We start from the raw sequence: 21,519 nt of genomic DNA on the forward strand, positions 1-21,519 counted from the left end.
CCTGAATTATTACTTGTTTACTAACAATATCTGAGTTGTAAAAATTACTACTTTCTTTTTTCAATACTGAATTTCATATACCATGGTGCTCTCCATTCACCTGTCTGTTAGGGCTCTTGAGTGCCTCGGGGCTTGTCTACATCTGAAATGCTACAGAGGTGCAGCTGTAATGCTTCATCTCCTTCAGAGGCGGTAGCTAGGTCAACGGAAGAATTCTTTCATCAACATAGCACTGTGTATGCCGGGGGTTAGGTCAGCTTAACCTTGCCACTCAGAAGTGTGGAGTTTTCACACCCCTGACGATGTAGCTGGGCTACCTTAACTTTGAGTGTAAACCAGGTCTCAGTCTTTAGTTTTGACTTAAATTTTGCCATCTCATTCCCCCCATTTGTCCTTTCTAGGTCACTAGTGAATATTTCCAACCCTGATAATAAGGGACCACAGGTAAAGTATCATGTCAAACTTACCATTTATTCTTATTTTGTCTCTTTGCCAGTTTCTGATCAATGACAGAAGTTTACCTCTGATCTAGTGATTATGTGGTTTCCTGAAGACTTTTGTGTTGGCCTTTAGGGTTCTAAGTGCCTTAAAACAATTCTGTCCATTTATGAATTGCCTATAATAATAAATCTCCATTTCAAGAATATTGTGCGTCTGTGACCATTGACTTCTGTAACTTTTTGCTACTTAATTCAGATGCCTATACTTAAACACAGTGACTGGCACAAGCTTTTTTCCCTGCTAAGGGGCAGGCTATCCACTTGGTGAAGTGAAGAGCGGCTGTTTTGAGGTAACAGAAGTTCCATGGATTTAGGAAAAACTTTAACTATAAGGATAGTTAAGGAGCCTGGAATAGGCTTCCAAAGAAGGTTGTGGAATCCCTGTCATTGGTAGGGCCCTACCAAATTCACGGCCATGAAAAACTCATCACAGACTCTGAAATCTGTGTGGCTTTTTTTTTTTAACCCTGTACTATACAGATTTCACTGGGAAGACCAGCATTTCAAATTGGGGGTCCTGACCCGAAAGGGAGTTGCAGGAGAGTCAAAAGGTTATTTTCATGGAGGTCATGATATTGCCACCCTTACTTCTGTGCTGCCTTCAGAGCTGGGTGGCTGTTGGCCAGGCGCCTATCTCTGACAGCAGCGCCCTGGAAGCAGCAGTGCAGAAGTAAGAGTAGCAATACCATACCATGCCATCCTTACCTCTGTGCTGCTGCTAGAGGTAGCTCTGCCTTCAGAGCTGGGATCCCAGCCAGCAGCTGCTGTTCTCCAGCTGCCCAGCTCTGAAGGCAGCACCGCCGGCAGCACAGAGGTAAGGGTAGCAGTACCGCAACCCCCTCTACAATAACCTTGTGGGAAACCGCCCCCCCCCCCCCCCAAGAAACCCTCCTTTTTTGATCAGGACCCGTGCCATTACAACACTGTGAAATTTCAGATTTAGCTGACATCATGAAACTTATGATTTTTAAAATCCTATGACCCTGAAATTGACCAAAATGGATCATGAATTTGGTAGGGCCATAGTCATTGGGGGGTCTTTAAGAACAGTTAGACTAGGGGTGGCCAACCTATGGCTCCGGAGCCACATGCGGCTCTTGAGAAGTTAATATGCAGCTCTATGTATAGGCACCAACTCCAGGGCTGGAGCTACAGGCGCCAACTTTCCAATGTGTCGGGGGGTGTTCACTGCTCCACCCCTGGCGCTGCCACAGGCCATGCCTCCACTCCACCCCTTCCCACCCCCTCCTCTGAGCCTTCCATGCCCTTGCTCCTTCCCCCTTCCCGAGCCTCCTGCATGCCACGAAACAGCTGATCTGGAGGTGCAGGGAGGTGCTGATTGGTGGGACTTGCCGGTGGGTGGGAGGTGGCGGGGGGCTGCTGATGTATTACTGTGACTCTTTGGCAATGTACATTGGTAAATTCTGGCTCCTTCTCAGGCTCGGGTTGGCCACCTCTGGTTTAGACAAACACGTATCAGAGATGATCTTGGTATACAGTTGTCCCAGTTAACATTTTTTCGTTGTTACATCACTGATCTATTAGAGAACATACACATTTTAGAGTTGCGCAATGTTTGGCCTTGGGGGCTTGGAACCAGGGTGGGCCATCAGCCCCCGATCAGGTCCCTTCCACCACCCCCAGCGCCTCCTGCTTGCCGTCAGCCCCACGGATCAGCAACTCCTTCCCCCCACCCCATTCCTCCCCATGCCTCCTGTCTGCAGCAATCAGCTATTTAGCAGGGTTCAGGAGTTGGTGGGGGGAGGAGCGAGAACACAGCATGTAGCTTGTCCCCTCTCCCCTCGGAGCCTCCTGAATGCCCTGAAACAGCTGATTGCTGCAGATGGGAGGAGGTGGGAGGCTGCATGCTTCCTGAGCGCTGCAAAACAGCTGATTGCTGCGGGCGGGCGGGAAGCCGGGGGGGGGGGGGGGGGAGTGACAAGGCTGCTCGCCTCCTGCCTGCAGCAGTCAGCTGTTTTGCAGTGTTCAGGAGGCTGGGGGTGGGAGGAGCCTGGATGAAGCCTCTGCCCTCCCTCCACATGCCTCCTGTCCGCAGCAATCAGCTGCCCTCCGGCACTTTGGAAAGAACAGCAGCCAGATGCTCCATCCTCTTTCACCCTCTGACTTCACCACTTCAACAAAGCTTCACAATCATCATTGCTGAGTACAGTATTACATTGTCTAAAATATATGCTGTATATGTATATAATGTCTCTTGTCGGGAGAAAAAAATTTCCCTGGAAACTAATCCTCCCCCCCCCCCCCCCTTACATTAATTCTTATGGGAAATTTGATTCACTTAACATCATTTCACTTAAAGTCGCGTTTTTCAAGAACATAACTACAGTGTTAAGTGAGGAGTTATTGCACTTGGTTCCAGGGTGGATAAAAATCAATGATTTTTTTGACAATCTAAAAGTACCTTTTTTAAAATTTAAAGCAGATTTTTTTAATTTAAATATTTCTTCTTTTAAAAAATCTGTTTGAAATCTGAATGTAATACAAAATGTGCAAAGGCCTAAATTTATAATCTCTTAAAACATCTAAATATAAATATGCTGAATCCTCAATCAAATCTTTGTTAGTCTGCTTTTCTATATATAGAGAGAATCGAGGGTGGAGGGGAAGGCCATCTCACTTTTTTGAGCTTATGTTTTATAAATATGGCACAATAGATCTGAGTAAGTAATTCAAGAGACTCTTATTTTGCAGGAGACTTAGGCAAGTAGGAATTTAAGGTCACTTTCACTTAGACATATTTGAAACTTTTCCCAGGCTGACCTGAACTAATTAGTTTAATTCACTAACTCTGCAGTTCATCCCTCTGTTTAATAAATCATTTAGTTATAAATGTGAAACACGTCTTGATAAGAGAAGTTTGTGTATGCAAAATATTTTATTTAAATTACCAAGTGGAAAGCCTGGATTTAAATAAATTTAATCAATAAATTATTTAAATTAATCTACCCTGCTTGTTCCTCAGTGCATGGGCTGGACTAGATGACTTCCCTGAGGTCCCTTCCAGCTCTACATTTCTATGATTCCGTGACTTAGAACTATGCCATTAGCTATTAACACCATTTTAATCTACTTATTAAAAAACCTAACATCCTGCCTGATGTCACTGTATCTCCACTGCGATTAATTTTTATAAACTAAGATCATAGAATCATAGAATATCAGGGTTGGAAGGGACCTCAGAAGGTCATCTAGTCCAACCCCCCTGCTCAAAGCAGGACCAATCCCCAATCAAATCAGCCCAGCCAAGGCTTTGTCAAGCCTGACCTTAAAGACGTCCAAGGAAGGAGATTCTACCACCTCCCTAGGTAACGCATTCCAGTGTTTCACCACCCTCTTAGTGAAAGTTTTTCCTAATATCCAGCCTAAACCTCCCCCACTGCAACTTGATGGTGTCTTCCTGTGGACCTTTCCTATTAAGGAAAAAAACACTGTTTCCTCAGGAGTTTCAGTTGAATCACCACTTCTGCAAATGTCAGTGAGACCCTATTGTAGGATTCTTGTATACATAAAGAAACTTCCTTAGTACTGGAGAAGTTAATATTGAAATGTGTGGAGGGGAGTCCAGTTAAGCGAACGCATGGCAACTCCTAGTAATTATGTAAATACAAATCATTGTTTCGGGTAGTTTGCAGACTGAAGTCATGACAAAATTATTTATAATTTCGTAGATAACACCAAAAGTCTATCTACCAAAACCAAGAGTTCCTGACACATTTATTTTTATAAAATACTGACTCAGTAATGTGCCAGTTTTTGAAAGACAGTTCAACAATATATTAGCATAATACCAAAATGACTCCTTCAAAACTATACCCAGCTCTACCCACTGCTCAAAGACAAAGGAAACAGGCCTTTGACTGTCCAGACGCTGCACTGTAGTGCTAATAGCAAGTCTCCTGCCATAACTTTCTTTTGATTTTAAACCAGGGGGCTCCCAGTGCTTGCTTTTATGTAAGATGCTTGTGAAAAATTGTAGGCCATAAAGTTGCCTGTTGGGACAGTAGTCTTTTGAGCTATAAACTTTCATCGTAATGTCAGAAGGCCGTTTCTACAATTTCCTTTTGTCCTTATTTTGGTTAGTTACTAGCTGGCTCTTCTGTGTATTTGTTCCTGTATCTAATACTAGATTGCTCACTATGCTAGTCCAGCCATTATTTTAGTGCTTACTGATGCAGGAGTTGTGTGGAAATCATCACACAAATAAAAATGCCGCATCAGAAATGCTGCACTCAACAAAATAATGAAAATGGGAGGCAGAGTTGGAAAGATTGCTTAGGTCTTGTGTAGACCAATTCAGTTTAAATTAGCTTTTAAACTGGTGCAAACCTTTGTGTAGACAGTTATTTTTTGCTTGAGTGTCTTAATTTGGTTTAATTTAAATTGATTGGGAATTGGCTTCAGTGGAAGTCTTCACATAATCTTTTGCACTAGTTTAACTAAATTGGCTTTAAACAACACCTTTAGTTAAACTGGTGCAACTTTCATGTTAATGGCTCATGTCCTTGCAAGACCCCAGGAGTTTAGGCCCCAGACATATGTCTATGGCTTAAACGTGCCTTGGGATCACATCACAAAAGATATTAAATGGAAGGAGTTTTAAATGGCCAATATCTGAAGGGGGTTATTTACAACTTAATATGTAAATTGACTTTGATTACTGAAAAGGAACATGACACTTCAAGTATTTGAAGAATAGAAATACCATGAAGGGTGTGGCAAACGGTGATATAGGTAGGAGTGCTGGAATGAAGAGCAAGCTATGCTCAACATCAGGAAAACTTTCCTGGAAGATCTTCTTAACTACATGTCATAGCCTTTCAGTTGAAGTGGTGGAAGCCCGATCACTTAAGTTATCTAAAACTGGTATGAATATGTTTTAAGGAATCATTTCTGTATTTTACTGTTTAACTCGAGGCCTTTTCCATATAATTTTTATGGTTTGGTGCCTGCCAGTGCATGTTCAGTTTTTTTTCTGTGATAAATTTTGTTAGGGAGAGCTCCTACAGTAGAACCTCAGTTACAAACTGATCAGTCAACCACACACCTCATTTGGAACCAGAAGTATGCAATCAGCAGCAGCAGAGACAAAAAATAAATAATAAAAATATAGTACTGTGTTAAATGTAATCTACTAAAAAAAAAAAGCAAAAGTTTAAAAAATATTTGAAAAGGTAAGGAAACTGTTTTTCTATGCTTATTTCCTTGAAATGTTTAAAAGCAGCATTTTTCTTCTGCATAGTAAAGTTTCAAAGCTGTATTAAGTTAGTATTCAGTCTGTGAACTTTTGAAAGAGCAACCATAACATTTTTGTTCAGTTATGAACATTTCAGAGGTACAAACAACCTTCATTCCCGAGGTATTCATAACTCTGAGGTTCTACGATATAACCAAGCAACACTAGTTTCTGGTTTACATGGATGTTCTGGAACCATAGAATTCTAATTTTTCTTGTACTTGTAAGAGAAATGTAACCAGTAAATATTTAGCCTCATTCAGAATCATCTTGGCTGGTAGGAATAGTGTGGGCAGACACATTGCAACCAAAGCTTCTAGTGCATTTGCTTAAGTGCAGTTCCATATATTTAGTCCTTAGCCAATCCTAAGCATTGGCTGCCAGTTCTTAAAACTATGTAAGCAAGCATTCAGAATCAAAATGGAAAGGGCAGACTAGGTCATCTTATCCATTTCCATCCATATAGGAGTGTCCCTGTGTGTTCTGCAGAACTTTGTCAGGTCATTTTAAACTATTCTAATAAAGGCCATTCCACTATTATTGGAAAGGAATTAAATGGAAAATCACTTCACTTGATCCCTAAATTGCTTATGGAATCTGGTGATAAAAGCCTAGTGTCTTAAATAGCTTGTCATCCAGCCCCCTCTTAATGTCTAAAAACGGTAAACTGATACACAAAGATTGGATCTGGAAGGATGGTCTTGCCTCTTTTGGAATTCTGTTATGAAAGATAAAATACCCTTACTGACTAGGGCCGGGGAATTCTTTCTGCTTTACTGGAAAAGTCAGTGACCATTGAAATGCATCTGCCTGAAATAGGCAGTTGGTGTTCAGACATTTGGCAGGGGCACAGGAAAATGCAATCATCCATGAATACAAGCATAACTACAAGTGTTCTAAAGCCACACTGATCAGTGTGCTATGAAACTAAAGCAATTTAGCACCTTTTTAACTACTGTTGATAGTCAATTGAAGCTAATTTTGAGTGGGTGAGTTGGTCTAAGGCAGGGGTGGGTAAACTTTTTGGCCTGAGGGCCACATCGGGGTACAGAAATTGTATGGCCCACTGTCCATGCTCACAAAATTGGGGTTGGGGTGTGGGAGGGGCTGAGGGTTCTGGTTGAGGGTGCGGGCTCTGGGGTGGGGCTTGGAATGAGGAGTTTGGGGTGTGGGAGAGTGCTCTGGGCTGGGACCGAGGGTGCGGAAGGGGGATCAGCACTGGAGCAGGGGTTAGGGCATGGGGAGAGGTTCTGGGGTGCAGGTTCCAAGCAGCGCTTACCTCAAGAGGCTCCCAGAAGCAGTGGCATGTCCCTTCTCCAGCTCCTATGCATGGAGTGGACCCCGACCTTGGAGTGGGGCCATGCAGCTGCTTCTGGGAGCTGCATGGTGCGGTCCCCGACCCTGCGCCCCGTCTGGAGCGGGGCTGAGCCATGTGGTGCAGCCCCTGATGCAGTGCCCCAGCTGGAGTGCCGGAGCGGGGATTGGGAAACCTGCATCGTGTGACCTTGTGCTTGCCCCATGAGGTATTGCAAACCGTTCCCAAAGCACCCTGTGGCCAGTTCCACAGTGGGATAGCTACCTCAATGCACTGCTGTCTTTGCCATTTCAAGAGCTGCTAATGTGGATGCGCTCCAGCATCACAAGGAGCACAGTGTGGACACGCAACAGCGGTTTAATTCCAGCATTTTAATAAAAGTGGTATAACTTGTGCTGCAGAAACTTGCCAGTGTCGACATACCCTAAGTAAACTACTTCAACAGCCCCTGTAGCTTCACTTGGTACTGCACCGTTCTCTGGCGTATATTTGTATATATTGTTGCTAACTACTGTTAAATACTTTCTCAGCACTATTTGTTCTGCCATAAGTGGCATTTTTTGATGACTGAATGGCAATGTTCTTAGGAACCTAGACATATTGAAATGTTCTGTATTTTTAAGTAGTTAGGAGAACATGCTGAAGAAAACAGTATTAAAACTGAAGCTACTATTTTAAGATCTGTGGGTGAAGCTGTAGAAATTAAGTTCATTTCTCCCACATACTGCAGAAAGATTAGCTTTCCTTCAAGAGTTGAATGTTGGCTCTTGTTCAGACATCTAAGAACTTGGTTAAGTGAATGCTCGCTGGGGTTTGCAGCTAAATTTGTCTTGGTTTTAACATAAGATCACTAAAATCTGTTACTTCTACTCAGGCTGGAAAAGATTGCAGAAATTGAGCTCTTGCCTTTGAGCAGTATCAGCATTGACAACTTTGATCATTATCCTAATATTCTCTTGCTGACTAGGCTGATCCTATTGAACTCTTTTTCTGAAGCTCAAATGGTAAAAGACCTATCTTGTCTGCCTTGGTATAAAAAGTAGTGTTTGGGATTTACCCGTATCATACTTACTGGATTTCAAGCTTTAGTAGCCTTGAAGTGCTTTCTACAAAATTTAATTGATACTGTTAAAATGCTTAAGATGCTGTTCCTTACAAGTCAGAGTCAAACTTTGAGGCATTGGTGGTAATGTCTGAGTCAGTGCAAGTAACTTAAATGGCACTTCAACTCAAGTGCTTAAGCAGTTTGACCTAAGAATCGAGTTTTAATATAACCTGAACTTCATTCAGTGAGTAACTTTTATTACAGCAGGAATTCTGAACACTAACACACTTATTGCTTGAAACGAAATACTGACTCAACCAGCTCATTTTTCCAAGTAGCTTTTTTTTTTTAACATGATGTTGCTTAACCATCTGTCCCTAGTTATAAAAGCAAGATTACTCAACATATTTTGGGTGGTGCAAAAATAACTTTCAGCCATTCTCAGTTGAGGAGGTAAATGCAAAATTTTAGTGTGTATCACCTAGCTTTTAACTACCTTGAAACCAAATAACTCAAGTGTTGGTAGTAGAATCCCTGTTTGGTTCTACTATGTGCAATCTTCTGAAAGTTGCTGTAGCATCCCGAACTTTTCAAAATGAAACTACACTATGTGAAATTGAGATCTTCAAAGGGGCCTAAGGGAGTTAGGCACCTAATTCCCTTAGGCTGACTTGAAAATTGGAGGCTTAATGTTCTTGGATTAATGTGGTCAGCAAATAGCAAAGTTGACTTAGTTCATATTATTCCTCTTGTGGGACTCCTTGAATTAAAATAGTTTTGTTCTCAAACACTCAAAATTAGTGGCCAAGGTGAAAAGAGGGTAGACATAGAAGATGACATAGGTATACATTGAATTACTATTATAGTTGAACTGCGCTTTCAGGTACAAGAATTTTGGTAGCAGAAAGCTTTACTAGACAGTTTGAGGGAGGGAAAATAAATTGCCAGAGTTTCACTATCATATTTCTCCCTTTTGCTTACAGTCTGTTTACCTAAACTCAATGTGGAGTATGAATGTGTAGATAGTTCGTGCAGTGGTTCTCAACCAGGGGTACCTGTACTCCTGAAATACACAGAGGTGTTCCAGGGGATACGTCAGTTCATCTAGATATTTGCCTAGTTTTACAGCAGGCTACATAAAATGCACTAGCGAAGTCAGTACAAACTAAAATTTCATACAGACAAAATGAGAAAGTAAGCAATTTTTCAGTAATAGTGTGCTGTCACACTTCTGTATTTTTATGTCTGATTTTGTAAGCAAGTAGTTTTTAAGTGAGGTGAAACTTGGGGTACGCAAGACAAATCAGACTGCTGAAGGGGTTACAGTAGTCTGCAAAGGTTAAAAACTACTTAGTTAGCGTATGATCTGACAAAGGAGTAAAATTCAAGCATGCAGCTGTGTAGCCTTAAAATGAACTTGAGTAGTGAATGTTTTGTACAAAAAACTTTAGAAGAGGGGGCTGATTTGATCACAGTTGCTCTTCCCACAGGTCCCTTAAAGGACAGATAAGTTCTTCTGCAATGACAGGGAAAGAATCCTAGAGGATATGTCCCCAGACACACTTGGGCATGTGCAGAAACAATGAGGACAAGTAGACTTTTCAGTGGGGATGTGCTCTTTCACAGTTGTGCTGTATGAACATAGCGTAGGTCCTCTCATCTAGGCTCGACGATATTTTCTGCGTAACACTTCTAAAATGCAACTCATCCCATCTATCCACACAGCTGAAACTCTTGTCCTGTCTCTCATATTGCATCTCGATCAACTGCAGCATCCTCTGTGACCTTGACAAATGCAACCTTGCTGTACTCATATACATTCAAAATGCTACTGCTTAAAGTCATTTCCCTAGCCCGTTACTTTGACCACGTCACCCCTCTGTTTTCCCCTTATGTCTCTTCAAACATAAGCTACTTGTCTTCACTTTGAAGACCCTTCAGAGCAGGGCTGGGCAAACTTCTTGGCCTGAGGGCCACATCGTGGTTGCAAAACTGTATGGAGGGCTGGGTAGGGAAAGCTGTGCCTCCCCAAACAGCCTGGCCACTGCCGCCCTCAGAAACCCTGACTCATCCAACCCCTCAATCCCCCCCTCCTCCCCCCCCGGGACCACACCCCCTATCCGGCACCCCATCTCCTGTCCCATAACTGCCCTGATCCCTATCCTATGAAAAACTTGACAACTGTTAGGCTGCTGGTGTGCTGAGACCACTACCAATCATGCAAACCAGCATTCTCATTGTTTCCTTGTATACTGCCTGTCACAGCTTCCAGCTGATTGCCCCTTTGTGACCACTCACTAGACTGCTATGAGGGAACCTAATGACTGGGTCCCTGGGTATTTTAAAGCTTCCGGCGCCTGAGGGCATATCTACACTTATTATGCTGTAGCGGCGCAGTGGCTTGCTATAGTGCTTCAGTGAAGATGCCAGCTATTCTGACTGGAGAGATTCTCCTATCAGAGTAGGTAATCTACCTCTCTGAAAGGCAGTAGCTAGGTCAACAGGAGAATTCTCCCATCAACCTACCACTGTCTACACCAGGAGTTAGGTTGGTTTAACTGCATTGCTCAGGGTAGTGGATTTTTTCACATCTCTACGTGACGTAGTTATACCGGCCTAATTTCTTAGTGTAGACCAGCCCTGAATGAAGGCTAACCACTGCCTCAGTCATGGGATCTCTGGACACACTCTAGGCACGCATCCTCTTCTCTGTCTGCAACTGCCTCCTGAAAGCTGGAACCTGGAACCTACTGTCCAGTTGCCTAGCCCATCAGCTCAGTGCTCATCCTTCAGATTTCCCCCAGAGCTTAAATACCCCCTCTCTCAGAACTCCACTTAAAGTTGTGAGCTTTCTGGATTACCTCTTCAAGGGATGAAGTGGTAGGTGTAGACAATTAACACATACAGACCCTTCACAAATATTCTGACAACATTGTTCTTTGCTTTAATCATGTAAGGCACAAGAGAGTATGGATCCTCTAGAACACAACATCCTAACTGCAGTGCCCCTCACTAGCTCACCCTTCCCTTGAAAATCCCTGGAAATCACCTATATTCAGGAAGGTAGGCAGCACAGTATGATCCTGGCCCATAATTAGGGATCCTAGGCATTACAGTTGTCCTAATAAATCCGCATTCTGTGGAGTGGAACAAAGCTGTGCTGGGGTAACGACAGATACATGAAATGCTTTCCTATCTCCATGGGAGTTTGGCACGGATGCGTTATATCCCCGTCATTCATAGGCTTTAAGGTCAAAAGGGACTATCGTGACCATCTATTCAATTCAGTATTTACATTGATTAGTTAATGGATAAGCTTGAGGAGGCAGTTGTCAGTGGCCTTGAGCTGAACAACATTCTGCTTTAAGATCTTGAATACATTGATATTGTCTTGTTGTCTCAGCTTGGTGAATTGCACTCACTGATCTTTTGAGCAAGAAGCAGTGCACATTGGTTTGATTAGTCCAGATAAAACTAACTCCTTGGCCATTGCCATCAATTTGCATGCATCTCCAGATTACTACTGTCCCAGTATTACCGTGTCGGGATGGGACGTTGAACAGATGTCATCTGCCAAATATTTGGGAAGCACTGTAAATGGTTCTGGAGGATACTCAAAAGATGTGGACACTTGTGTAGCAGCAGCAACTGCTGCTACACTTTTTTGGGCCCTTTGGTGACCTCTATGAGGATGTTGTGACATGAAGCTCGCCACAACACTGTGGCTCTGTAGAACCATAGTTGTACCAACCCTGTTGTATGGAAGTGAAATATGGGTGCTTAGAGAGGCTGAAACACACCAGGATTGATGTTTTCAATTCTCGTCTTCATCAGCTGCTCGTTATAAAGTGGCAGGATGAAATCAGAAATGAGGATATTTAAAGCTGAACCCAGCAATTGTCTCCATCAGCACTGGTTCAGTTTTGTTGGCTTTCTTGGCATGGACATATTGAAGGCCGCAAATTCTAAAGTGTGTTTACCAAGGAATGCCGCTACACACTCAGCAATTACGTGGGTGCCAAAAGCTTCAGAGGCACAATACAATTGCCAGTGATGGACCTGATGTGAATATCCAGCCAGGCTACCTTAAGGACCTAGCCAGAAATTTGATCCTGGTGGCACTTGATCTGCAAGGAGGCCACATCCCTTTGGAATTTGTCGTCATGACCATGATTCAATACAGTAAGGACCTATCTAAAGGGGAAGTAGGAAGTTCTTGGTTTGGAACGGAATATTTTTGCACTTGAAGTTGACTCATTTTGGTGCCTTTATTGTTCTAGCACACTTGCTCCTATGTTGTTTGAGTATAGGTTTAGAAGTTGGAGAATCTAAATTCTGTTCTTTCTTCTGACGGACTTCCTTGGTGATCTTGGCAAACTTCTCACTTTATAAAAATGAGACGTGTATCATGGAAGGGTATTAAAGTTTTGATTAAAACTTGTAAAGTGTGGAGGTCCTTGATAGAGCATTTGTTTTATGATTACATATTGGTGGTGATGGTAAATGTGCTTTCCCACTCTTTAACTTAGTGTGTAAACTATTTCTCCTTGGCCACTGTGTAGTCATGAATGGCATCAAATGTGTGTTTACATAAAATATTTTAACATAACACATTATACACACTGCATATAAGTTTCCTGAACCTTTTGTCTTCATTACATAAAAGTTAATTATAAATGTCACAAGTTGTGATGGGAAGAGAAGGAATCTTTCATGCCACCTGTACTCTAGATTACTGCTCACTTCACAAGTGACAGTGTACATAAAATGAGTTATTTGTAAGACATTAAAGTTTTATGGAAAAGTAAGTATGTCCAAGTGGATGGAAAAGAATAGATGTCAGACTTTTTCTGCTCTTGGCTCTCATACTGTCTTACTGTGGTTTGTGGAGCAAGTCACTGAACTCTCCACTTCTGTATCACCATCTCCACGTCTGTGATCACTTCTGTATCACCATTGTGGATGGGGAGGGGAGAGATGACACCCTTTTCTGTGAGCTCTATGGATGAAAAGTAACTATAACACCTCATATATCTTAATTTATTTCAAATCTACAAGTCTTTCTATATTGTGCATAGTATTTTAATACTAGCTAAGACCCACCATTTGTTCAACAGACCTATCTAAATTATTAGCATCAGTCCATCTTCTGAGCATGCTTTAGAAAGATGCAATAAATTAATACCTTACCATACGTATTTAGTTTTGGAATGTGCCAAGAATGGTGGGGCGGGGAAATGACTTGTTGTTTGTGTAGTATTTTTAGACTAGCTAAATTCCCTAGAGGCTTCATTTACTTCATACAGTTTCAGTAGCTTCAGTGTTGCTGCTTTCTTGACACTCTTCAGTTTGCAAGTAGAACAATAGGTAAACTTCTGTCAGTGTTACGTGGTTTATCTTTCTCTTTTTGTAGATAGCTGTTCAAGTATTTCTGTAAGATTCTGTGGTACTAAAAGTTTCCAATAAATCTTCAGTTTACAGAAAGCATAAACCAATTTAACTGATGAAATGAGGTCCTTCCCTAAACCCCTTCTACAAATATAGCTTTACTTGCTGAAATAACTAACACTTCCTAAAGTTGACATCAATGATTTTGGAGGGGAGGGGGAATGGAAAGGCTGCTATTGTTACAAACCAAAAAATGACATGCTTTGACAAATCTTTGGTTTTAAAGAACCTTCTGTGCGGGATTTTCACTTCTGGAGTGTTAGGTGGGATTAGACTGGCAGATCCCACCTACTTTTAAGGCTTTTTGGCAGAGGAGGGTATACCATGCAGGCCACATCCTCCCAAGCAAAATTTTGTCCTCTGATTGTTCTGATCAGTTCCTCCCTGACAGTTTGAAGGAGCTTGGCAAAAGTTTGCATGTCAGTTGTTGGGATTCAGGAGAACTTAAGCTTCAATAGCTCATCTTGACACTACCTTCCAATCCAGTCGGTAGCTGTACTATATATACATTTCTGTAGTGTTCTGACTGCTGGTTTCCAGAGTGCTAATGGCTTTTATGCCTAGCATTGATCTGTCCTTGTCTCTTGATTTTTCTCTGCATCTTGATTCTCAGATGTTTATCTTACTACCATGTTTTGCTTTATAACCCAGTAGTATGTGTGAATAGTTCATATTCATTCCTGTGTGCATTATTTGGCACTTCTCAGGCTGTCTACACTGCACTTTCATCGGTAACACTTTTGTCGCTCAGGGGTGTGAAAAAACACTCCCCTGACAGACAAAAGTTTTACTGATAAGAAGTGCTGTTGTGGAAAGCGCTTTTTCGGCAGGAGATGCTCTCCCACCAACAAAGCTACCACTCCTCGTTGGGGGGAGGGAGAGTGTTTTGTCGGCAGGAAAGCTCTTTCCTGCTGACAAAAAACCACTATATTGCGTGCCTTATAGCAGCAAGACTTTAGCAGCATGGCTGTGCCACTATAAGCTGCACAGTGTAGACATAGCCTCAATACAGAACTCAGTCTTCCATCATGCTATGCATTTGGCTACTGTGGCCTGGTCCCTGACCCTCTGAATTCCTCAGTCTGTAAATTTGAGGGTGAATCTTGTTACATTGAAACTTTGCTGCATCGCTCTGTTCTGCCTCTTTTAGATCAGGAACTGAATACAATCAATGTAGTCCTAATATGGAACCTTGAGGTACTCCACTGATAAGATTTTACTATGCTGAAAATTTAACATTTTATTCCAGCTTGTTCTTGCCTCTTAGCCAGTTTCTAGTCCATTGCGGTATTTCCCTTTTTGGTGAGAGGAAGTCCTAAGAGCTCCTGCTTTGTGGCATGTAGTAGTTTAGATTAGTGTCCTTTTTCTTTTGTAGAGAAGCAGAGTGTGTGTTTTTTGTAAAGTCCAGCCATGAGGAAGTTTGTGTGGAAGGTTTTTTTTTTTTTTATGAGAGTATCCAGTTTTGAGAGCTCATTCTTAATCTTTCCCTGTTTGCTGTAGAGGATGTTGATCAGGTGGTTCCGCAGTTGCTTTGAGAGCGTGTGGCACAAGCTGTCAGCATAGTCTGTGTGGTATGTAGATTGTAATGGACATAATCAAAAAGGCTGACAAAGGAGGTGCTGTCGTCATCATGAATAGGTCGGAATATGAAAAAGGCTGCTCGGCAGCTCTCCAACACCACTTTCTACAAGCCATTACCCTCTGATCCCACTGAGAGTTACCAAAAGAAACTACACCATTTGCTCAAGAAACTCCCTGAAAAAGCACAAGAACAAATCCGCACAGACACACCCCTGGAACCCTGACCTGGGGTATATTTTCTGCTACCCAAGATCCATAAACCTTGAAATCCTGGACACCCCATCATATCAGGCATTGGCACCCTGACAGCATGATTGTCGGGCTGTGTAGACTCCCTCCTCAGGCCCTACGCTACCAGCACTCCCAGCTATCTTCGAGACACCACTGACTTCCTGAGGAAACTACAATCCATCGGTGATCTTCTGAAAACACCATCCTGGCCACTATGGATGTAGAAGCCCTCTACACCAACATTCCACACACAGATGGACTACAAGCCGTCAGGAACAGTATCCCCCATAATGTCATGGCAAACCTGGTGCCTGAACTTTGTGACTTTGTCCTCACCAATAACTATTTCACATTTGGGGACAATGTATACCTTCAAATCAACGGCACTGCTATGGGTACCCGCATGGCCCCACAGTATGCCAAAATTTTTATGGCTGACTTAGAACAACGCTTCCTCAGCTCTCGTCCCCTAATGCCCCTACTCTACTTGCGCTATATTGATGACATCTTCATCATCTGGACCCATGGAAAAGAAGCCCTTGAGGAATTCCACCATGATTTCAACAATTTCCATCCCACCATCAACCTTAGCCTGGACCAATCCACGCAAGAGATTCACTTCCTGGACACTACGGTGCTAATAAACAATGGTCACATAAACACCACCCTATACCGGAAACCTACTGACCACTATGCCTACCTACATGCCTCCAGCTTTCATCCAGACCACACCACATGATCCATTGTCTACAGCCAAGCTCTATGATACAACCGCCTTTGCTCCAACCCCTCAGACAGAGACAAACACCTACAAGATCTCTATCAAGCGTTCTTACAATTACAATACCCACCTGCTGAAGTGAAGAAACAGATTGACAGAGCCAGAAGAGTACCCAGAAGTCACCTGCTACAGGACAGGCCCAACAAAGAAAATAACAGAACACCACTAGCCATCACCTTCAGCCCCCAACTAAAACCTCTCCAACGCATCATCAAGGATCTACAACCTATCCTGAAGGACAACCCATCACTCACAGATCTTGGGAGACAGGCCAGTCCTTGCTTACAGACAGACAGCCCCCCAACCTGAAGCAAATACTCACCAGCAACCACACACCACACAACAGAACCACTAACCCAGGAACCTATCCTTGCAACAAAGCCTGTTGCCAACTGTGTCCACATATCTATTCAGGGGACACCATCAGAGGGCTTAATCACATCAGCCACACTGTCAGAGGCTCGTACACCTGCACATTTACCAATGTGATATATGCTATCATGTGCCAGTAATGCCCCTCTGCCATGTACATTGGTCAGACTGGACAGTCTCTACGTAAAAGAATAAATGGACACAAATCAGAGGTCAAGAATTATAACATTCAAAAACCAGTCGGAGAGCACTTCAGTCTCTTTGGTCACTCGATTACAGACCTAAAAGTGGCAATTCTTCAACAAAAAAACTTCAAAAACAGACTCCAACGAGAGGCTGCTGAATTGGAATTAATTTGCAAACTGGATACAATTAACTAAGGCTTGAATACAGACACGGAGTGGATGGGTCGTTACACAACTATTTCCCCATGTTTAATTCCCCCCCCACACACACACACACACACACACACACCACACACTGTTCCTCAGACGTTCTTGTCAACTGCTGGAAATGGCCCACCTTGATTATTGCTACTAAAGGTTCCTCCCCCCTCCCCTCCGCCGCTCTCCTGCTGGTAATCGCTCACCTTAAGTGATCACTCTCGTTACAGTGTGTATGGTAACACCCATTGTTTCATGTTCTCTATGTATATAAATCTCCCCACTGTGTTTTCCACTGAATGCATCTGATGAAGTGAGCTGTAGCTCACAAAAGCTTATGCTCAAAAAAATTTGTTGGTCTCTAAGGTGCCCCAAGTACTCCTTTTCTTTTTGCAAATACATACTAACACGGCTGCTACTCTGAAAACTGCTAAATCAGTAGTATCATTTGGGGAAGAATAACCGTATTTAATTCCACCACCATTTCTGCCCTTTAGCCATTACCTTTGCCAGTTACTTAAGTTTAAATATTGCAATGAAGCATGTAAATTATTTCAGAAATAATTGAAAACTCTGTCTCTGATCTGAGTTTGTAGAGAAGGATGAAATAAAGCCACCTATGATCCAGCTGCTTTGGGTGTGGTTCACAGAAAAATTCAGTGTTCATCACTGGAGTGCTGTGCTGCTGTCATGTTGCTGGGGATGCTGGAATGGTGAGCCAATAGCATGGGTCTCTCTGGGGGTGGAAGGACTTTTCCAGAGTGGATTATGTATGAGGGGTCTGTATGCTGCTGTGACTGGCCATAGATTCTGTGGTAAGGTCCCTAGTTTCTGCAGCCTCCAAAACAGCAGTGTCAGATCATGTAATATGTGTCAAGATAAATTATTTCAGGGGTCTTGAGTTTGGGGAACGTATGGTGGTGGTCTCGTGCAGCTAGCAGTAAAGCATCAATTTTTAGAAATTCAAGTTTTTTCTAACACACAAGGTGCTGCACCCAATACAAGGTAAGAATATTGGAAAGGATAGTGGATCAGACCAATGGTCCATCTAGCCCAGTTTCCGATCTTCCAATAGTGGGCAATGCCAGATGCCTCAGAGGGAATAAACAGAACTGGATAATTATTGAGTGATCCATCCTCTGTTGTTCAGTAACATCTGGCCGTCAGAGGCTTAGGGAAACTCAGAGCATGGGGTTGCATCCCTGACCATTTTGGCTAATAGTTATTGTTGGACCTATCCTCCATTAATTTATCTAATACTCAGTTATACTTTTGGCCTTTACAACATCCCTTAGCAATGAGGTCCACAGATTGACTGACTGTATACTGTGTGAAGAAGTACCTCCTTCTGATGGTTTTTAAACCTGCTGCCTATTAATTTCATTGGATGATCCCTGGTTCTTGTATTGTGAATGGGTAAATAACACTTCCTTATTCGCTTTCTCCACGCCATTCATGATTTTATAGATCTCTATCATATTCCCCTCTATCATATTTCAAATCACCATCACCATCCTAGTCAGGTGGTTGGTAACATATTCCTTCTGTTATGCTCTTATTATTCAAACATGAAATTTCTGTCCATTGAGATTTGATTCATTTGAGATTTTTACTATATTTGACTTTCTTTCATATATATAACAGGTAATAATTTTGGACAGTTTAAAGATTGATTAATCACTGGACTGGAAGTTTGTGGTTGTCTAGGGACTAGTGATTGTGAGGAAAATTATGAGCAAAACGTACCGCAAGCAAAAATTTGGAAAGAAAACTGAATGAAAATTGGGAGTACTTAAAGTTTAGTGTATGTCCAAAATGCCACAATCAAGAGAGGACAACTTGGCTTAAGTCCATCTGGGTTCAGTGGTAAAATGAAGGAAGCAATTAAAAATAAAAAAGCAATACCTAACACATGGAAACAGAACAGGTAACTATCGATTTATATCTCTTACTGTGAAGTGCAGAAAATTGCTTTAGCTTCCCTTATCAATCAAGGAAAATCCATGGCTGGCAGCCGTCAGGACAATAAAAAGAGTTTATGTATAGGACAAAAGACAATGGTATTGGCCAGATATTAGATCGGGGTTGGCAAACTTTTTGGCCCGAGGTCCACATCTGGGTATGGAAATTGGCGGGCCATGAATGCTCATGAAATTGGGATTGGGGTGGGGGGTTAGGGCTCCTGATGGGGATGGAGGGGTTTAGGGTGTAGGAGGGTGCTCCGGGCTGGGGCTGAGGGGTTCGGAGGGCGGTAGAGGGATCAGGGCAGGGGCGGGTGTGAGGGCTCCAGCTGGGAGTCTGGGCTGGGGATGACGGATTTGGGGTACAGGAGGGTTCTCCGGGTTGGGACTGAGCGGTTCAGTGGGGGGTGGGAGGGTGGCTCGGGCGCTGCTCCGGGCAGCGCTTACCTCAAGCGGCTCCCAGAAGCAGTGGCATGTCCCCCCTCCAGCTCCTGCATGGCCAGGCGGCTCTGCTGCATGCTGCCCCATCCACAGATGCTGCCCCTGCAGCTCCCATTGGCCGTGGTTCCCAGCCAATGGGAGCTGCGGTGGCAGCGTGCAGAGTGGAGACCGCTACAACTGCCCCTACGTGTATGAGCTGGAAGGGGGACATGCTGCTGCTTTCGGGAGCCGCACGGAGTGGTCCCCAGCTGGAGCTCGACGGTCGGATGCCCCCCATGAGCCATAGTTTGCCCACCCCTGTACCAGATGGCAATAGTAAAATTATTAATAGTGATGCAGAAAAACAAGAGTTCAGTAAATAATTCTGTTCTGTATTTGGAAAGAATCAGGATGATGTATTCATATCAAGAGAATGAAGTAGTATCCAGCCTATTTGTAACAAAGGACGCTGTTTAGACATCTACTAGGGATAAACATTTTAAAATCGGCAGGCTTGAGTAACATGCACCCACAAGACCCAAAGGAGTTGGCTGAGGGGAATGAACAGCTTACTTTTTAATAAATCTTGGAATACCAGGGAAGTTCTAGAAGACTGGAAGAGTGCTAACGTTTCACTAATATTAAGAGGTTAAGCCAGATTACCTAGGAAGTATAAACTGGTTAACATGACATCAGTCCTGGGCAAAATAATGGGAAAGCTAATCAAGAGTTCAGATGATGGAGAATAGGAATATAATTCCAGTCAACAGAGTTTTATGGAAAATTGATTTTGTCAGACCTGATTTCATTCTTTGGAATTACAAGTTTGGTTGATTAGGCAAGTATGTAAATGTAATAAACTTAGGTTTTTTTGGTAAAGCATAACATTCTGATTTTAAAAATTAGCACTATACAATGTCAACAGAGCACATCTTAAATGAATTAAGAGCTGGTAGCTGACAGACTTTAAAAATAATGAATAGGGAAATCATCAGATCAGTGAGGTTCAACAGTGCTATTCAAAATTTTCATTAGTGATCGGGAAGTAAATATGAAATCACTGTTGATCAAATTTGAGGATGACATGCAGATTTGAGTAGTAAGTGACAGCGCAAACACAGAGATCTGGATCACTTTGTAAACTGGCCTCCTACAAACTAAATGTTTTAATACAACTAAATGTATTGGACAGACCACTCAACATGAACTCCCAATATAATGCTCTGGAAAAAAGGGCTAATATGGCCCTTGGATGTAGACAGGAGTAGTAAATAGGACTAGGGAAATGATTTTTACTTTTGTCTATGGCACTAGAGGGGCAGATATTGGAATACTATGTACAGTGCTAGTGTCCACTTTTTTTTGTAAAAGGATTTTGGGAGCAGAAAGCCAGAAAAGGGGGTTTTGAGGGCTGGAGAAAATGCTTTCAGTTATCAAAAAGATTGAGGTGGCTTGATTATAGTGTATCTGGGGAGTGGGAAGGAGATGGGATATGGGTACTAAGGGGATCTTCAGTCTACCAGGGAAAGGTATAACAAGAACGAATGGCTGGAAGTTGAAGCTAGACCTAATGTGTGCATTGCTTTTAATTTTGAATTTAACAATGAAGGTGATTAGCCATTGGGATAGTAGTGGGTTCTCCATCTCTTAGTCTTCAGATCAAGACTGGATGCGCTTTCTGGAAGATATGCTTTAGCCAACCATATGTTGTGTTCAGTATGGGATAGCTGGATGAAATTTATTGGCCCTTGCGTACAAGAGGTCAGACAACCTTATGGTCCCTTCTGGCCTTAAATTATATGAATCAGTAAATAATGTCATCTACAAATGAAGTGTGCATGATGCACATGTACACTTGAACGTTTGGCCTGTAAATTGCCCCACTGTTTCCGTTAATCTCCTGTTAAGATTGCTTGGGTGGTTCATGTGTCTGAGCTGCTTCAGGTTTATACAGCATTCTCCAGGTTCAGACATATGTTCATATTTTAAGGTTATATTTATACCAATGAGGCCTAGAAACTGTTTTCTGTGGGATGCAAGCTTTCATTTGAATCTGGATGTCATGCTTGCTGGATAGCTACAACAAACTGGCAGACAAGTTTATATTCCACACCTAAATGTTTAGTCATAATTGACTAATGAATATCACTTAAGAAAACAGTAAATAAAATCCTGCTCACATGTCTTAGCCGTAAAGTGGAAAATAAAAATTCCCTCTTTTTAAAGAG

General features: G+C 42.5%; 1 protein-coding gene across 3 annotated transcripts in view; it reads left to right on the forward strand.

Moving 5' to 3' along the window:
* The window catches only part of YWHAQ (tyrosine 3-monooxygenase/tryptophan 5-monooxygenase activation protein theta), a 46,281-nt gene that overhangs the window by 15,857 nt on the left and 8,905 nt on the right, over positions 1–21,519 (forward strand). The gene's annotated exons all lie outside the window — the stretch shown is intronic.

This window comes from Chelonia mydas, chromosome 3 (assembly GCF_015237465.2).
Source record: "Chelonia mydas isolate rCheMyd1 chromosome 3, rCheMyd1.pri.v2, whole genome shotgun sequence".
In the NCBI taxonomy this organism is placed as follows: domain Eukaryota; kingdom Metazoa; phylum Chordata; order Testudines; family Cheloniidae; genus Chelonia; species Chelonia mydas.